Source organism: Gigantopelta aegis, chromosome 10, assembly GCF_016097555.1.
Source record: "Gigantopelta aegis isolate Gae_Host chromosome 10, Gae_host_genome, whole genome shotgun sequence".
Classification (NCBI taxonomy): domain Eukaryota; kingdom Metazoa; phylum Mollusca; class Gastropoda; order Neomphalida; family Peltospiridae; genus Gigantopelta; species Gigantopelta aegis.
Genome location: NC_054708.1, coordinates 78788320 through 78809542, shown reverse-complemented (window position 1 = coordinate 78809542; position 21223 = coordinate 78788320). Strand labels below are relative to the sequence as shown.

General features: G+C 37.7%; 1 long non-coding RNA gene across 1 annotated transcript in view; it reads left to right on the top strand.

Moving 5' to 3' along the window:
* Positions 1-21223, top strand: part of LOC121384447 — a 220808-nt gene that overhangs the window by 88338 nt on the left and 111247 nt on the right. Inside the window, exon 3 of the long non-coding RNA XR_005959389.1 lies at positions 860-908. This is a non-coding gene — a long non-coding RNA (uncharacterized LOC121384447). The remainder of the gene's footprint in view (positions 1-859; positions 909-21223) is intronic.

Genomic DNA, 21223 nt, shown 5'->3' with positions numbered 1-21223 from the left:
ACTTATTTACAAATCTGCTTATAAGAATTTTGGCACAATTGAAACATGTTTGTTCACAAATTAATAGGCCATATACATGTATATGTCTATAAAACAACAGTGGTATAAATTGAACTTTCCCTATTCCTGCAGAGGACAATATTTCAAACTTACCTAACCGGAAGTCAGTTCATGTAAAGTAAAGTTTGTTTTATTTAACAAAGCCTCTAGAGCACATTGATTTTTATCTTATCATCAGCTATTGGACGTCAAACATATGGTAATTCTGACATATTTCTTTAGAGGAAACCTGCTGCCGCCACATAGGCTACTCTTTCCGATAAGCAGCAAGGGGTGTTCGGTGACGTGAATTATGCTTAATCATTTACATTTTAATGACAATATTTGCAGCTGATGAGTAATGCATGGCTTTGCATATAACTGAATGGTTGTTAATGTGAATTTAAATTTGTATAACCGATACGTGAACAGAGTGATGGTGCACATGAAATATTGTTCATGGAACTATCTTAAGTTAAATTAGGTATCACTTTAATGTTGATACATTTTAAAAATTGTTAATCGTTTTTGTCTGACACATGATTCATTGTATTTTTGAAAGTTGGTGAGGGTTTTTTTGGTGTTTAATGTTAATATGCTTCATTGAGTCTTTCATAAAGGTAACCCTTTCATAGCTGTTTGCACTTTTTTTAAATTAATAATTTAATAATTATAAATTAATGTTGATCATCACACCCATGTAACTATAAACATTTACCTATCCTTAAACACCTACATTTCAGTCAAACAGGCTTCATAAATCCGGTCCATTGTGTCTTTTGTCATTAAACATTAATTCATTTTTTTTGTTTTTAAACAGATGAAAAATCATGGATGCCAGTTGGGTGCACTGATTATTAGAAGAAAAGGTAAGAACTCAACATGGCTTACTTTGAACTGTATTAGTCTGCATGACAACCATGTTCTGATCTCACAGTGTCCATTGCCAGACTAGCCAAGTGCTAATTATAATACATTTAATCTTTACCTAACAAAAGCTGACAAAACTTTCTTTAAATTAACATCTTTTTAATCTTTTTCAAGGAAATGCTAAACACATCTAAAAAATTGGCTAAAAATATTTTTATTTCAGTGTGAGCCCAGAATGTTGCTGTAAAGCATGGTGAGAATTTGATGTGAAACTCTGCTACACCTCTCAACTTGTTAGATAGAATATACTGATTGCACTTTCTCAAAGGCAACTGCTTTGAATTCTGTCAGTGGTGATTCAGCTACTAATAACCTGTCTGTGAATAATGCAAGGCTTTGTTCAAGGGAATTAACTCCTCTTGCCTTCATGCATCCACAGTCCTTAAATGTGACCAAAAATCCTCACTAAAGGGTTTGCCTCAGGGGTGGGGAAAAATAAAATTGTCAATCGGTCCCACGTTGATGTCATCACTACCGGGGGGAGGGGGGGTAGAGGGATAAGAAGAAAGGAATACAAATAAAAATTATAAAATCATGTAAAAGGTGATATTTGCCAAATAGTGTTCTAAAAACAAAATCATAGTGGCATTTGTATATTTTTATCTTGAATCATGAACGCGAAACGATAAACATCAAAACATGAAAGAAAAACAAAATGTTTGATCACATCAGCAAAAAAAAAATTATTATATTTATTTTACATAATGGAATAAATAATATAAAAAAGGAATAAAAGTTATGCATTTTAACTCCCATATATGTATAAAAAGTACCAGTATTCAGTAGTCCTGAAAATTAATAAACAATAACAACGTTGGAGCGTTTGACAACTTGAGCTGGCACACGTTTAGACAAAGCAATTAATAACGTTATCGCCGATTGGATGACATTTGACCTCTCCTGACTCTAAAGATAGCCGGTTTAGCTATTCCAACTCACTCCCACTTTAAAAAAAAAAAAAAGAGGTGTAAACCTTTTTTTAAATTTTAAAGTCCTTTATAATTATTTGCTACACTACATTGAACAGTCAACAAGAAACACATTTATAGATTATTTCAGTATATTTTATGCTATTTCAAGCAGTTTGTATTTCACAAAAGCCTCTTGCCTCGGACACTCGACCCGACAGAGCTCCGTACACAGGCGTTAACATGTGTTGATTGTGACCAGTTGCAAACTCTGGGTCCTTTGTTTTAATTGGAGTGTAATACCTTGGTAGCTTTCTCACCAAGAATGATGCTATTGTTAACGTCTGTTTTATCTCGTGACCAGCACAGCGGCTTTGACAAATGTCTAGCCTAGTGGCAGTAGATTGATTGACTTATGGCAGACTTTAAAATCACAGACATCAGAAACACCAGTCAATTTTGACCACTATTTATTTATTTATTATTATTTTAAATCATGCACAAGATGCCAATGTCTGGGCAGGCCGATCCAATTGGCGGATAGGAATTTGTTCCTATAATAGAAACGGACAGGTGCTTCGGACCGACAAGAATGACAAAAGTGGGACCGGCAAACGCACGTTTTTGAAAAATAATTTCGGTCTCAGAGATCGAGAATCGGTCCCAGACCGGGAAAAAAGGGCTTTTCCCCACCCCTGGTTTGCCTAATTCACATTTGAAAACAATTTCCAAATAATATGCCTAGATGCATTTTAAGCCCATGACTGCTGGTTTGTTGTACCATTGTATCATATAGGAAATACCACATGAGTGGCCATTAGATACCGTTTATCTTACAAGTTGTTTCAAAATAGATTAAAAAACATATCTTATGAGCAAAGCCATGATGAATACATTTTTAAATGAGTTGGAAGATAAATGATATCATAGACACATATATAGTCTTTTTTTTTCTTTTTCTTTTTTTTACATATCCCTCCCTCAAAAAACAGGTCTAAAATAAATTTCAATGTCTTTTGGTTTTTTTACTGAAACTTAATTATGATGCTTGGCCTTTCAGCTAACCTATACGTCATAGAGCAATCAGTTTCAGATAAAAATTATACATCACATAAAAATCAATTTAGATCATGCTGATTTCATTGGATGGTGTTACTGGCAACCAGGTTATCAGCTAGGAGCAGTCAGTTGTATGTCTTCAACTTAATAACACATGTTATTCCCATTTAATCTGTAAATGTAAATAATGTTTGATGAAAACGCTCACTGCATTTGAACTAGTCCAAAGTAGGATGTAACTCATATCAGATGTGAGGGGCAGGACTTAGCCCAGTGGTAAAGCACGCTCTTGATATATGGTCAATCTAGGATCGATCATCATCAGTGGGTGCATTGGGCTATATTTTGTTCCAGCCAGTGTTCCATGACTGGTATATCAAAGGCTGTGGTATGTGCTATCCTGTCTGTGTGATGATGCATACAAAAGATACCTTGCTACTAAATGAAAAATGTAGTGGGTTTCCTTTCTAAGACTATCTGTCAGAATTACCAAATGATTGACATCCAATAGCTGATGATTAGTAAATCAATGAGCTCTAGTAGTGTCGTTCAAGAAAAACAAACTTTAACATTTTATCAGGTGTGATATCTGATGGATCTTGCAACTGACCACCCTTGATGGATATACAGGGTCAGAATGTAACCCAGTGGCAAAGCACTTTTCTTATCAATCCCCATCTGTAGGCCCATTGGGTTATTTCTTGTTCCAACCAGTTCTCCATAACTGATATACAAAGGTCATGGTGTGTACTGTCTTCTCTATGGGATGGAAAGTTTAAAATTTCTTTTATTTAGGGTGTATACTACCAAATCAAATCCCATAGATGACAATAGTAACGTATGTGGCTAAAACTCCTACCTGCAGCATATCAATCAACATAAACACCATGGATATAAATACTACCACCCCTCACCCTTAAAAGGAATCAGAAAAAATTGGGGGTCAAGCTGCTCATTTCTGAGATAATGGGTAGCATCTATGACTACACTAGTTCCGCACAAAATTAGAGTACTTTTTTTTTTACAGGTACCCCATACATGTTTCAAGCACAAGGCTACTTGACACATTGGTACTAGATGAAATAAAATTGCACATTTATTTTACCCACATGAAACTATTATTTTTTACAACCAACACACTCACATTTATAACCAATCACAGGACTTGTGGTGTTCACTTCTCTATCAAAAGTTGGGTGCACCGCGAACTTTGACCCAGCCGGAAGTTATTTTTTTTAGGACTACCTATACTGATAACATACATTTTTCAAAAAGTGTCCAGCTATGTGTCTTTATGACAACCAGGATCTGGTGTATTCTGACATAAACTGACAACCTCACTGAAACTGTTGTTTCTACAGTGCAACCTAATATAATGTATACCTCAAAAGGCATATATATTTCATATAGTTTTGTATAAAGGCAATATGTCATATTAAACAACAAAATGTTTTAAAATAAAACTCCTGAAGATATTTACTTTCAGTTGGGTGTGTGTACTCAGGTATATATGTAGAGACAACAAAGATAGTCAGAGTACCTCTACCCCTTTAAAGCTATTGAGCATCAAACATATGGTAATTCTGACTCGTAGTCATCAGAGGTAACCTGCTACATTTTTCCTAATGCAGCAAAGGATCTTTTATATGCACTTTCCCACAGACAGAAAAGCACATACCACAGCCTTTGACCAGTTGTGATGCACTGGTAGGAACGAGAAAAAACCCAATCATTTGAATGCACCCACTGAGGTGGTTCGATCCTGCGATGTAAGCACCTCAGACGAGCACTCAACCGACTGCTAAATAACCCAAGGCACACCAGCAGTAGTTGGACCTAATGCAATTTTATAAACATCTATACATCTATAAATGGTTGTTGATAAAAAGTATTGAAATTATACATAGAAAATTATATCTATTTTCAGAAACTGGAATTATGGAATTAAAAAAAAATAACAAGGCACATATTTAGATTAGTAAAAATGTCTTATCTATAATTCTGGACATGCTTACTTAACTTCCTGAAAATTTGAAGAAGATATCTCTTGTAAGTGCATGAATATAAGCTCTTGAATATTTCACTCTGAATAGGATTTTACCGTTATGGTTGGGACACATGCTTTACAATAGCAATTTGAACAATATAATAGTTGACATTTTATTACTTGTTATCATAAAAACATATAATACATTCATATGATAATAATTTAAAACAATCTTAGCTTCCTAAAAACTCACATAAATGTGATCATAGAAGTGTTATTTCAAAGAACTGTGACATTTTGAACACCTCCCAAAATGTCAAATGAAAGACAATTAAACTTTCACAGAACTAAATACCCAGACAACATAAAAATAGCTCAAAGTTACTCAATTATGTACTTAGTGTCCATTTAATCTATGATTAGCCATACATTGACACTCAAATGCCCACATCCTTAGTGTTACCCTGGACCGTTATGGTTGGGACACAATAATAAACAACAAACTGTAGCTTCAAAAGAATTGTTCACAATCCATGTTTTGTAGCATATACACATATTATTCACTAAATAATGTTTGGTACCTCATTTTTGGTGCTTTTAATGAAAAAATTTACAAATGATTGAACATAAACTGAACTTTGTCAATAAATCTAAATATGTATTGGATACCAACATACTTGTAATGCATGTGCACATGAAGTATAAAACAGCTTAACTACTCGATCAAACAACCCTCCCCCCACCTTTCCTGTCATGGACGGAGGCGCCGGCCAAGGCCGGCTCTTGTGCCCACGACAGCCGTGCGCTACAACAGCTTGTTCTGAATGTGCACCTAAAACCCTATGACCTGACCTGACCTAATCAAACACCAACAGTGTTCATTTAATCTATGATTATCCATAAAACCCCACTCCAATGCATAATTGTCCCAACCATAACGGCAACCACATTATGTTTATATATATTTAATTGTGACTTTTATGTTTTCTTTGTAAATTTCCTTATATTTAGGCACTTCTTATATAACTTATATAATTTACAAAGCATTTACTCTGTTAGCATCTGTCGGTTGTAAATGATACCTTGTTTAATTACATTTAAGTAACCAAAATTTGTTTTGTATTCCAACAAACATTTAAGTACAATGGATTGGTACATTATAATCTTCTTATGACATAAAAAGATATTTGAAACATTCACTGCTATTAAATTTGGTAGCTTTTAGAGACCTGTAAAGTGATATTATTGCTAAAAAATAATCTATATTGTTTCCGTTATGGTTGGGACAGAAGCGTTATGGCTGGGACACCACTAGTTTTGGGTCCTTAGTCTGGAACTGTCTTTGAGAATTAAGCCCATTGTAAGAGAAAATAATAATAATGGGTTACGGAAAAGTGTGCAAGAGAATTGGATGAATAGTGCAACTATATAGTATTCTACACAACAATATATGAGGAAGAACCACCACCGTTATGGATATGAGTAGTGTGTGACAAGCATAGAAAGGATAAACTACACTAGTTATTTACATTATCACTACATTTGTTATGAAACTGCTCATATTAGGCACAAATAACTGATTTGTCTTAATTTCTATTCATGCAGAAACAAATAAAATGGGAAAAAAATGTTTTTTTTGGAGACAGTTTTCAATTTTCGAAAATGTACCACAGAAATCTTATTTATTGACCGATTTCATTGATTTTTGCAATTACAAATTTTGCGGTAATTACTCTATGTAAGCATATATCATATTCACTTAAGGAAGTGTGTTATTTTAATTTGCACATAATTGCAATTTTTATAAAACATGCTTGTCACGCAAAAAGTTGCCGTTTTTCACAGGTTTTGTCAACTTTGTTGCTAGGTATCTTTACTTCTGTTAGTGTGATTTGTCTGAAATTTGAAACATATATCAATTGGGTACATACAAATTACAAACTGACAACAAAGAACCATCAATGTCACATTAATAGTCATTTTCAGAAGCTGAAATATACTGGAGACAAGAAAATTGAGTCTTATTTGCACCAGGCCTTTAAAAATAAAACATTTCTTCCTTTTCCCTTGATGGATCCATATGTTTTCATACCCTACAACCGATACACACAAAGCAGAGGAAAGTGCATTTTATCATTGTTATGATGATGAAAATTCCAAATGACCTTGTTGGAGTATTATAAAACAAATATTCACTAACTGAAGTTCAGTTTGTGTTTATATTCACCAAGTTGTACTTCAGTTTATGTTTGGTGCATTGGCTAATGCCAGTTGCTTAAACTCTGCATGCCGCTTTCAGTGCTATCAGATTTGCAAGGTGTTGATTGTTTTTGTTCCCATTAAGAGCATGTTTGGCAGAATTAGATGGCTGTATGGCTGGGAGGGGGACCCATAGGGACTGCTCAATATCCCATTATGCACCTCTGCATTGTATTGTGCACAGCCTTCGTGTCACTTTCACTAGTAAATTATATAGTTAATTAACGATTAAGCCGTATCTTTATTACATTAGTTCTATTGACTATAACGCTGTTTCTTCTTTCCCTAATATCAGTTCAGTTCAACTTTATTTTTGTGGTTATATCCAATTAAGGTTCAAGCATGCTGTTCTGGGCACACACCTCAGCTATCTGGGCTGTCTGTCCAGGACAGTGGGTTAGTTGTTAGTTGTTAGTGAGAGAAAAAGAGGGTGTAGTGGTCTTACACCTGCCCACTGAGTTGTTAAAATTCGCTCTGGGTGGGAGCAGGTACCAGGCTGCGAACCCAGTACTTATCAGCCTTATGTCTGATGGCTTAACCACGACACAACCAAGGCCGGTTTCCCTAATTGCCAAAGCTGCAGTTACCCTAACGATTCAGCAAGCTGAATAATGACCGATGCCATTTTGGTAATTGTAATAACAAACTTTCATCAGGTGAATTAAATTTTCTTTTTATCTGAGTGTTAAAAAGGCAGGAATAATTGTGATGTTTTAATAATTAATTTCTGTTTGTTAAACCGTCTGTGTGTATTGGTGCACCAGATATGGATCTTTCCAACACCTGAGGCTTTTATTTAGTAAAACTGTTCCTGTAAAAATATGTTCCTTTCATTTATGGAGGTGACATGGAAGGAGGGTATAGCTAGATGTAATTACACAATGATTATAAATTGAGTTGAAATTTGTATCTGTGCTTTCCCAAATCGCAAAACAGTTTGTTAAAATTATATTACTACCATTTGACTATTATTTGAATGGGTTTGTTTCTCCCAAGTGTTACGTAATATTTTTTTTTATTATTTTTTTTTTTTTTGGAGGGGAGATGTATGGTCTAGCATTACAGGGGGGAGGGAGGTGTCTAATTTTGACCAAAATAGCATTATGTAATATTTGAACGGCTCAAAGGAATTAATTGTGCATATGACTAAATGACCTATTTAAATATAAGCTAACAATTTGAAGATGGATGTCACAAAGACCATATTTAGGAGGATAGCCTGTGCCATTGCTATATTCAGGATGCTAAGCCCTTGACACTGCTATATTCAGGATGCCAAACCCTTGCCACTGCTATATTCAGGATACTAGACCCTTGCCATTGCTATATTCAGGATGCTAAGCCCTTGCCATTGCTATATTCAGGATGCTAAGCCCTTGACACCGCTATATTCAGGAAGATGAGCCCTTGCCATTGCTATATTCAGGAGGATGAGCCCTTGCCATTGCTATATTCAGGATGCTAAACCCTTGCCACTGCTATATTCAGGAGGATGAGCCCTTGCCACTGCTATATTCAGGATGCTAAGCCCTTGACACTGCTATATTCAGGATGTTAAGCCCTTGACACCACTATATTCAGGATGTTAAGCCCATGACACTGCTATATTCAGGATGCTAAGCCCTTGACACCGCTATATTCAGGATGCTAAGCCCTTGACACCGCTATATTCAGGATGCTAAGCCCGTGACACTTCTGTATTCAGGAAGCTAAGCCCTTGCCACTGCTATATTCAGGAGGATGAGCCCTTGCCATTGCTATATTCAGGAGGATGAGTCCTTGACATTGCAATTTTTAGTAGGATGAGTCTTGTCATTGCTATTGTCAGCAGACTGAGCCCTGGCCATTGCTATATTCAGCAGACTGAGCCCCTGCCATTGTTATATTCAGCAGACTGGGCCCCTGCCATTGTTATATTCAGCAGACTGAGCCCTTGTCATTGTTATATTCAGCAGACTGAGCCCTTGCTCTTGCTATATTCAGCAGACTGAGCCCTTGCCATTATATTCAGCAGACTGAGCCCTTGCCATTGTTATATTCAGCAGACCGAGCCCCTGCCATTGTTAATATTCAAAGATTGAGCCCTTGCCATTATATTCAACAGACTGAGCCCTTGCCATTGTTATATTTAGCAGACTGAGCCCCTGTCATTGTTATATTCAGCAGACTGAGCCCCTGCCATTGTTATATTCAGCAGAGTGAGCCTTTGCCATTGTTATATTCAGCACACTGAGCCCGTGTCATTGTTATATTCAGCAGACTGAGCCCTTGCCATTGTTAATATTCAGCAGACTGAGCCCTTGCCATTATATTCAGCAGTGAGCCTTTGTCATTGTTATATTCAGCAGACTGAGCCCCTGTCATTGTTATATTCAGCAGACTGAGCCCCTGTCATTGTTATATTCAGCAGACTGAGCCCTTGCCATTGTTAATATTCTGCAGACTGATACCCTGCCATTGTTATATTCATTATGCTGAGCCCTTGCCATTGCTATATTTCAGAAGACTAAGCCCCTGCCATTGTTATATTCAGCAGACTGAGCCCATGCCATTATATTCAGCAGAGTGAGCCCTTGCCATTGTTATATTCAGCAGACTGAGCCCCTGTTATTGTTATATTCAGCAGACTGAGCCCTTGCCATTATATTCAGCAGAGTGAGCCCTTGCCATTGTTATATTCAGCAGACTGAGCCCCTGCCATTGTTAATATTCATCAGACTGAGCCCTTGCCATTGTTAATATTCTGCAGACTGAGCCCTTGCCATTGCTATATTCATTATTCTGAGCCCTTGCCATTGCTATATTTCAGCAGACTGAGCCCCTGCCATTGTTATATTCAGCAGACTGAGCCCCTGCCATTGTTATATTCAGCAGACCGAGCCCCTGCCATTGTTAATATTCAGCAGACTGAGCCCTTGCCATTATATTCAGCAGACTGAGCCCCTGCCATTGTTATATTCAGCAGAGTGAGCCTTTGCCATTGTTATATTCAGCACACTGAGCCCGTGTCATTGTTATATTCAGCAGACTGAGCCCTTGCCATTGTTAATATTCAGCAGACTGAGCCCTTGCCATTATATTCAGCAGTGAGCCTTTGTCATTGTTATATTCAGCAGACTGAGCCCCTGTCATTGTTATATTCAGCAGACTGAGCCCCTGTCATTGTTATATTCAGCAGACTGAGCCCTTGCCATTGTTAATATTCTGCAGACTGATACCCTGCCATTGCTATATTCATTATGCTGAGCCCTTGCCATTGCTATATTTCAGAAGACTAAGCCCCTGCCATTGTTATATTCAGCAGACTGAGCCCATGCCATTATATTCAGCAGAGTGAGCCCTTGCCATTGTTATATTCAGCAGACTGAGCCCCTGTTATTGTTATATTCAGCAGACTGAGCCCTTGCCATTATATTCAGCAGAGTGAGCCCTTGCCATTGTTATATTCAGCAGACTGAGCCCCTGCCATTGTTAATATTCATCAGACTGAGCCCTTGCCATTGTTAATATTCTGCAGACTGAGCCCTTGCCATTGCTATATTCATTATGCTGAGCCCTTGCCATTGCTATATTTCAGCAGACTGAGCCCCTGCCATTGTTATATTCAGCAGACTGAGCCCCTGCCATTGTTATATTCAGCAGACCGAGCCCCTGCCATTGTTAATATTCAGCAGACTGAGCCCTTGCCATTATATTCAGCAGACTGAGCCCCTGCCATTGTTATATTCAGCAGAGTGAGCCTTTGCCATTGTTATATTCAGCACACTGAGCCCGTGTCATTGTTATATTCAGCAGACTGAGCCCTTGCCATTGTTAATATTCAGCAGACTGAGCCCTTGCCATTATATTCAGCAGTGAGCCTTTGTCATTGTTATATTCAGCAGACTGAGCCCCTGTCATTGTTATATTCAGCAGACTGAGCCCCTGTCATTGTTATATTCAGCAGACTGAGCCCTTGCCATTGTTAATATTCTGCAGACTGATACCCTGCCATTGCTATATTCATTATGCTGAGCCCTTGCCATTGCTATATTTCAGAAGACTAAGCCCCTGCCATTGTTATATTCAGCAGACTGAGCCCATGCCATTATATTCAGCAGAGTGAGCCCTTGCCATTGTTATATTCAGCAGACTGAGCCCCTGTTATTGTTATATTCAGCAGACTGAGCCCTTGCCATTATATTCAGCAGAGTGAGCCCCTGTTATTGTTATATTCAGCAGACTGAGCCCCTGTTATTGTTATATTCAGCAGACTGAGCCCCTGCCATTGTTATATTCAGCAGACTGAGCCCCTGCCATTGTTATATTCAGCAGACCGAGCCCCTGCCATTGTTAATATTCAGCAGACTGAGCCCTTGCCATTATATTCAGCAGACTGAGCCCTTGCCATTGTTATATTCAGCAGACTGAGCCCCTGTAATTGTTATATTCAGCAGACTGAGCCCTTGCCATTGTTATATTCAGCAGACTGAGCCCCTGTTATTGTTATATTCAGCAGACTGATCCCCTGCCATTGTTAATATTCAGCAGACTGATCCCTTGCCATTGTTAATATTCAGCAGACTGAGCCCCTGCCATTATTATATTCAGCAGACTGAACCCTTGCCATTGTTAATATTCAGCAGACTGAGCCCTTGCCATTATATTCAGCAGTGAGCCCTTGTCATTGTTATATTCAGCAGACTGAGCCCCTGTCATTGTTATATTCAGCAGACTGAGCCCTTGCCATTGTTAATATTCTGCAGACTGATCCCCTGCCATTGCTATATTCATTATGCTGAGCCCTTGCCATTGCTATATTTCAGCAGACTGAGCCCTTGCCATTATATTCTGCAGACTGAGCCCCTGCCATTGTTATATTCAGTAGACTGAGCCCCTGCCATTGTTATATTCAGCAGACTGAGCCCCTGCCATTGTTATATTCAGCAGACTGAGCCCCTGCCATTGTTAATATTCAGTAGACTGATCCCTTGACATTACTATACTCAAGAAGCTGAGCCCTTGCCATTGCTATATAACCAGGAGGTGGTCCGTTGCCATTGCTTTCTCAACTGGCTTTTGCACCTAATGTCAAATAAATGTGATAGGATAGCTGGGATACAATGGAAAGCAGTCAAATTGTTCACAAGCTATTGTTCTCTTGAACATGTCACAGTATATAGACCTAGATTACTTGAACCCTCCCGGTATCTTGACTGCATGAGAGAATTAAATTACCTGTATGTTGTAAATGATGGAACATAAAATATTCTTGTCAGTTAGCTGCCAAACTGATGCTCTGGGAGTTATCATGACTACATGTAAACATATCTCTGAATTATTGTGAAACCCATAGGTTTTATTGTGAACTTTCAATCAGCTCTTGTCTGACGTTTTTAATCCTGTATGGCCTTAAGCTATCATCCATCATTATTGATAATAATAATAAAATAAATTGTGCTTAAATATACTGAACAAGAAAAGAAATATAAATGTTTTAAAATATACTCTTTAAAAAAAGTAGGTGAACTCTAATAAGAATTTACAATTGCCAAAATTGTAAAGTATATTAGCTGTGGGGAATGGTTATATGATAATAGTGAATTAATTGGGCAAACATTACAACCAGTAGTTCAGTATTACAATAAGTTTTATGACCACCAAAGATCTTGAAGGATGATTGGGGTCAGAAGTGAAATTTGAAAGTTGACGTTTTCTTATCAGTAAATTGCAAATTCAAATAATAAAAATTATTAAAAATAAAACAATAACAACTGTATGATCAACAGAATGAAAAAGATTGACAGAAATAATGTTCCACAGTAATTAATTGACCTTCCCGGAAATTGTCAAAATCGAGAACGACACCCCACACACGTGTATGGGGCAACTGCGTGATGCATGTGCAAACTATGGAATGTGTTTTGGTGTGTTGATAAACAGACCTGAACGTTCTTTACTAGGATGTCTGTGGTCAAAACATATGTTAGGTCTAATAGTTGATAGTAACATTAATATTTCAGGTTCCCCTACTTTTTTTGAAGAGTATATATATATAATTTGTTTTTCTTGATACAATTAATTTGGTAAATAGACTGCTAAGATAGTATAAAATATTAAAAAGACACTGATAATTTTTACTAGACACAAAACTTGAGGTTGGTAGGTACATTGTTTACACCCTGGTACTGGCTTCCACCCAGAATGAGTTTTAATGCCTTTGTGGGTCACTGCACTGACTTCACTTTCACTAACCACTAACAACTAACCGTTAACCAATACTATCCTTGACAGACAGCTCGGATATTTGAGATGTGTATCCACAACTGTGTGCTTGAATCTTAATTGGACATAAGCAGCAAAACAAGTATGAGATATAGTTACATGAACAGGGTAGCTGAAAACAAAACAAGTATGAGATATAGTTACATGAACAGGGTAGCTGAAAACAAAACAAGTATGATATATAGTTACATGAACAGGGTAGCTGAAAACAAAACAAGTATGAGATATAGTTACATGAACAGGGTAGCTGAAAACAAAACAAGTATGATATATAGTTACATGAACAGGGTAGCTGAAAACAAAACAAGTATGATATATAGTTACATGAACAGGGTAGCTGAAAACAAGTATGATATATAGTTACATGAACAGGGTAGCTGAAAACAAAACAAGTATGAGATATAGTTACATGAACAGGGTAGCTGAAAACAAAACAAGTATGAAATATAGTTACATGAACAGGGTAGCTGAAAACAAAACAAGTATGATATATAGTTACATGAACAGGGTAGCTGAAAACAAAACAAGTATGATATATAGTTACATGAACAGGGTAGCTGAAAACAAGTATGATATATAGTTACATGAACAGGGTAGCTGAAAACAAAACAAGTATGATATATAGTTACATGAACAGGGTAGCTGAAAACAAGTATGATATATAGTTACATGAACAGGGTAGCTGAAAACAAAACAAGTATGAGATATAGTTACATGAACAGGGTAGCTGAAAACAAAACAAGTATGAGATATAGTTACATGAACAGGGTAGCTGAAAACAAAACAAGGTGACGAAGTTGGGGGTGGGCTTATTTACAAATGAGGGCCTAATTTCTTAAATGCTATCAAAACGGAGGGGGGCTTATTCAAAGACATGGGCTTATTTCCGGTCAAATACGGTACTGCCCTCTCCTACATACCCCCCATGGAGCTGTATACTGACAACAACAGAAAACACTGTGCTAATGATTCTGTTGACATGATTTGCAGCCTATGGATCATTTCCCATGTGTACAGTGTTTGATGCTGTATGGGTGCAGTGCAAGTAACATTTACATGTGCATGGTTATTAACATGGTGTGGTGGGGTGGGGTGCAGATGATCAAGTTTAGTTTAGGTTTTGACATGGTATGGGTGGAGTGGGGTACAGATGATCAGATTTCCATGTTTAGTGTTTGACATGGTATGGGTGGAGTGGGGTACAGATGATCAGATTTCCATGTTTAGTGTTTGACATGGTATGGGTGGAGTGGGGTACAGATGATCAGATTTCCATGTTTAGTGTTTGACATGGTATGAGTGGGGTGGGGGGTACAAGTGAGGTTTCCAAACACCACTCCTTTCATGTGTTAACACTGTTACTGATGATAATCAAAGGGTCAGTTGTTATCCATCCATTATTCACAATTCATGTCTGCACCATGCCCATGCTGTGCCAAAAGTTAAAGTTTTGTTTAACAACACCACTAGAGCTCATTGATATATTCATCATCAGTTATTTCTGACACCATATAACGGTAAATAAAATGTGTTGAGTCCGTCGTTAAATAAAACATTTCCTTCATCAGTTATTGGATGTTAAACATTTGATAATTCTGACAAACATGTATATAGTCCGGAAACATTTCCTTCATCAGTTATTGGATGTTAAATTTTTTATAATTCTGACAAACATGTATATAGTCCGGAAACATTTTGTTAGTATCGTGTCTTGATTCACTACACAAGATTCAGAGATTGCAGCACAATATTAAAACATTAAACTATTTGCTAATCCATTTTCAGTTGACTATAGAAATATCAAGATTTTGAAAAAAAAATGTTCCCTGATAATATTAGGGGAATCCACTACAGTTTCCTATTAGCAGCAAGGCATCTTTTAGGTATGGAAAGGAGGGGCGGGACATAGCTCAGTGGTACAGTGCTCGCTTGATGTATATCAAAGGCCAAGGTGTGTGTTATCCTGTCTGTGGAATGGTGCATATAAAAGATCCCTTGCTGCTAAGTAATTGTGTTGAGTGCATCATTAAATACAACATTTCCTGCTTCCTTCGTCTGGTTGGGACAATAAAGAACACAATCAAAGAATGATCCATTGAGGGGCATTTGATCCTGTGATCAAAGCACTGCAGGCGAGTGCTCTACCAACTGAGCTAAATACCACGGTTTGATAGCAGTGGAGCATGAATAGCATACAACAATTGAAAAGCACAGTGATATGTCTTGTTATTGTGTCTGGTCCAGCATGTGGTACTAGCTGTTACACCAATGGGTTCTCACCTTACAATCTGTGCTTTATAATTTCTGTTATGGTATTGTTTGCATTAGTGATGGTTTACAAATTACTAGGTGATACATATACATAGAGGTTATTACGTGAATGTTAATTAATTAACATGTTATTAATATGTTGTAGATCGCCCGCCCACAGATGTTTCTGAATGTCGGCACGGTTAAATGTCTGCGAAATATGCATGTCTTTGTTTACCTTCCGGTGACTGAAGTCGTAAATTGTTACGCATCAATTACTTCCGCTGCGCAATGCGTAACATGCCCTGTCTAAATGTATGGCATGTCTTCTGCCAATCGAAGGGCGCAGTGCATGTTCTGTAGTTTGAATGAGCCAATCATAGGGCTTATAAGCAAGTTCCTTTGTTTAATCCCAAAAAGCGGGCATTCATTTTCCGGCAGCGATAAAGCAACACGTTATCATAAGCGCTAAAGTTTTATCGTTATCATAAGCGCTAAAGTTTTATCCACTAATTTTTATTATTATCCCGTTTTGATCATGGCTGACGTGCGTCAGTTTTATAGTATACCTGTTTGGTATGTGTTACGGAACGACGAAGTTCTACGACTGAGACTTTACATGAGGGAGAATGAAACTGTGCAAAAGGCGCTATTTTGTTTTATGTTGGACTGTTCGACAATGTGCGAAGGGTGCTACTTGTGTTACCCGAACGAGTTTGAGCAGCTTTGTGTGGGTAATACGACACAACGCAGTAATTAAAAAACCACTAGATTTGTGTTTTTCCCCTGAGCCGGCCGATCACCGTCACCAAACATGAGCGACTCCGAAAGTGAGAGGGATACTAGCCCAGCTGAATTGTCCGACATGGACAGGGTTACAATATGGGCGCAGAGGAAAAAACTTGCAGACAGTACCATTGCGGAAATCCTGGGAGAGGCGCAAAACCAGACCATCCAGAGTCTGCCCCAGGGACAATCTCTGACGGGTACGTTGTCATGGCAGGACCCACAAATTTATTTAAAATCATTAGCAAACCCTAAAAGTCAAGCATCCCATTATGACATTGTCGATTTTGTTGACAACTCTGGCGTTAGTTTGAGGGAGGAGGTTGTCTCGGGGTCAGTGAATGGTCAGCTTATTTTTAAATCAGGTCCTGCTAAGCCCAAGTTAGATCAGATTAGCCAGAATCAGTGGTCTATGTCGAATTTAGCCATCATGTATCGACTACTGCAGGACGGGGCCTTGGCACAAGCCAGTATTTTAGATTATCTGTCCTACAGCACAAGACTCTATCAGCTTTTGGCAGTCTATGACCAATCATCAGGTTTTTTCTATGATCGTGAGTATCGGCGACTCCAGCATACTCACTCGTTCCACTGGGGCACGGATGTTCCACACCTTCAGGTAGTGTACCTTAAACCTAGGCAACCACGTTATGGTCAGCAGGTACCTCGAGCTAACCCCAATGGTTATGGGTCGGGTTTTTCATCCCACACTCCCCAAGGTATGGAAATCTGCAGACTTTTTAACGGGAGGAGGGGCTGCAAATTGTCTGCATGTAGGTTTACACACCTGTGCTCAATTAAAGGGTGTGGTCAAAGACACCCAGCCTACGAACACTCCTTTGTTACTCACGCAAAAAACGGTTAGCTTTGAGTTTGACTGCATGGGAGAGCGAGTTGGGGCAAGATCATGACCGTGAATTTATCCTATCAGGCATAAAGGATGGATTTCACATTATAGACCCTAACGCAGTGCCAGCCACAGTTGAAATGAAAAATCATACCTCAGCCCTCCCAAATAGCCCTTTATATACAGCAGCTACAGCTCAGGTAAGACAGGAAATAGAGCAGGGAAATTATGTGCTATGCCCTACCCCACCCACAATAGTTAGCCCCATGGGGGCTATTCCAAAGTCTGGGGGAGGGGTTAGATTAATCCACGATTGCAGTCGTCTGACAGGTAATGCAGTCAATGACTATGTTTTAGACTTGGAAAAACAAAAGTTCCAGTCAGTTGACGATGCAGTTAAGCTGGTTACACCAAACTGCTACATGGCAAAGGTTGACCTCAAATCTGCCTATAGATCCGTTTATATTAGTCAGGAAAGTCAAAAAGTAACGGGGTTGAAGTGGGTTTTCCCAGAAGGGGCCAGCTATTATTATGATTGTAGATTGCCTTTCGGCTCAAAAGCTGCTCCAGGTATATTCCATAGGCTCTCCCAGGCAGTCAAACGCATAATGGAACGCAGGGGGTTTCGCACCACACACACACCACACACACACACACCACACACACACACCACACACACACACACCACACACACACTCACACACACACACACACCACACACACACACACACTAACACACACACACCACACAGACACACACACATGCACCACACACATGCACCACACACACACACACACAGACACACACCACACACACCACACACACGCACACACGTACCACACACACACAAACATACACACTGTAACCTGTCTAAACTGGATCACTCCTATTTAGACAAGTTCCGGTGTTTAAAGGGTTAAGTTTTAGAATTGAGAATCTTTGAGAGATCTACATGTATAGTTATTACATTATGTAGTAGATGTGTATGATTTATACCGTATTTACCTATATACACTTTTTTCTTCACAAAATACAGGTTAAAAATGGGGATACGCACTATACATAACAATAGAAAAAACTATCTTTTAATATGTCCAGCGACCATGTGTAAAAAATCACCAATCGGTAGTTTACAGTACTTTACAGATTATTGACAGTGTTCATTACAACAAAATGCCAAAACCCTCTTAAAAATCACTTTTCACTTGTGATGGTTGTAATAAATGCAAAATAAATAAACAAACATCTCCATACCTTGCCAAAAAGTGCACAAAAATGACAAAACTGGACCGTAAATATTTTTAATTTCCATGAGATTTATTTTGGCCATTTCCATCAAACTGGAAATATGCCACACTACCATAAATTTAGAAATCTTGCGCATTCACATTAGCCACGAGAACCAAATGTAATATACTATATTTTTGTTTCATTTATTTAATAGTCATTTACAGTGTATGGGTATATAATTTTGTTTTGATTTATGCATGTGTGAGTCTGTGACATGTAGTATTCAAGTACTAGCCTATGTTTAATGTGACATGTAGGTCCATGTACTCAATTACCTAACTTACATTTTGTTTCTTGAATATACCGCTGCTTTTGCTTTTCGTTAATTTTGGTGATGGGGGGAAAACAGTACATCTTGCATTCACTGTCGATTTTGTGGTTTAAAAAAACGGTGCACATTATATTGTGGTTCATTTTTTTTTTCTTAGAATAAATGTTCAAAGTGGAGGATGTGCATTATATACCAGTGCGCATAATACATGGGAAAATATGGTATGTTAGCCGGGTAGTAGATGTATTTATATACACAATTAACTAAGGTAGCATATTTGACTTGCACACACTGCAAAGTTCTAAAGATGTAGTAATAACTACCCATGTAATGATGTAGCAGAGTTAGCTATTTATGTTATACAGATAAAAAGAAGGACACAACATTGTATAAATATAATAGAAACAATTACTCTGTGAAGATGCAGTTCATTCTTTGAGTTCCTGCAATCACAGAGGTTGGATAGTGATCCTATTGTTATAAGAGTCTGGAAAATGACCATCATTATGTCGAGCTAGAAAGCGGATAAGACGAAGCATTATGGGGATTCTGGGTTCATTAAATTCTCTTGTCGTAGTCCAGTATTTGCAAATTGATGAGTCCTCTGCAATTAAAGTATGGACACTGTCCATCAGTTGATGTTGGCTTGCAACAGACGCCTCACTTACCGAGACTAGATATTTTATACAGGTCATTGTATTGCTATTAATGAGACAGACCCTAGTTTTTAAACACTAAGACAGATTTTTCACTATTAGGGCCTGGGCGAGACGTAGCTCAGTGGTAAAGCACTAGTTTGATGTACGGTCGGTTTGAGATCAATCCCTGTCAGTGGATTTCTCGCTCCTGCCAATGCACCACAACTGGTATATCAAAGGCCATGGTATGTGCAGTTCTGTCTATGGGATGATGCATATAAAAGATCTCTTGCTGCTAATCGAAAAGAGTAGCCATGAAGTGGCAACAGCATGTTTCTTCCCTCAGTATCTGTGTGGTCTGACGTCATATAACCGTAAATAAAATGTGTTGAGTGCGTCGTTAAATAAAACATTTCCTTCCTTCCTATTAGGGCAATTTTTTTATACTGTAGTAAGACATATAAATCTTTGTTTGTATATTATCCATTTCTCTACATCCAAAGTGTTTCTATAGTTATTCTGGTCTTTCTAATACAACTAAATGCATTTTTTTATACTGTAGTAAGACATATAAATCTTGGTTTGTATATTATCCATTTCTCTACATCCAAAGTGTTTCTATAGTTATTCTGGTCTTTCTAATACAACTAAATGCATTTTTTTATACTGTAGTAAGACATATAAATCTTGGTTTGTATATTATCCATTTCTCTACATCCCAAGTGTTTCTATAGTTATTCTGGTCTTTCTAATACAACTAAATGCATTTTTTTATACTGTAGTAAGACATATAAATCTTGGTTTGTATTGTAACAGGATGACTGGATTCTTTACTGGATGATTTCTTGTAATTAATAAAATAAATGACCGAACAAACACAATTTGAAAGGTAACCAAAACGATAGATATTTATTTACAAATGACAACTAAAGAAGGCATATTATACATGATACACAAAATAGATGAATAATAAATAATAAAAATTGTATGTTTATTTCCCAAAAATTGCTACTCACTGTCTCGGAAGTTAATCCGACTTTTTAAAAACCAAACAAACACAAGAATCGAAAACTAAGAAGAACCCCAAGTGTTTCGAAACACTTCCTTTAATAGATCATGTAGGGGTGCCGACCAATGGGACCCGGCGGAGCTGACTGTCGGGACCCCAACGTTACGCATGTCAAGAAGGCCTATGACGTACACAGCTAAGTTGGAGACCGCCAACAAATATGTAATACATTGTTGCTTGATAGACTTCCCCCAAGCATCTGAGCTATAAATACCCTTTGTTATTATTATTTCAAAATAGGTGATTAATTTCAAGCTCCCCTATCACACTCCCCCCTTCTTAAAATTCAACGATATAAATCGTTGATATAAGTTAAGTATACGTTATGTTTTAAGATTCCCAAAGTACGAGTAAATATTGGCGTCAAATAATCTAGGTATAACATACACCCGTATAAACCCGCATATTATTTAAGTATAAAACTGTTTGCATTCACGCTGGAATATATAACGTTCATAAATGTCCAGAGGCATGTGGTGGTAAAGTCAGTCAGGAATATCCAGAGTTCCAGATTTATTATTCTAATATTAAAATATATCCAGTTAGAATTAATATCACATTAAGACACATCCACTTGGAATTAATATCACTTTAAAGCACATCCATTTGGAATTAACATCACATT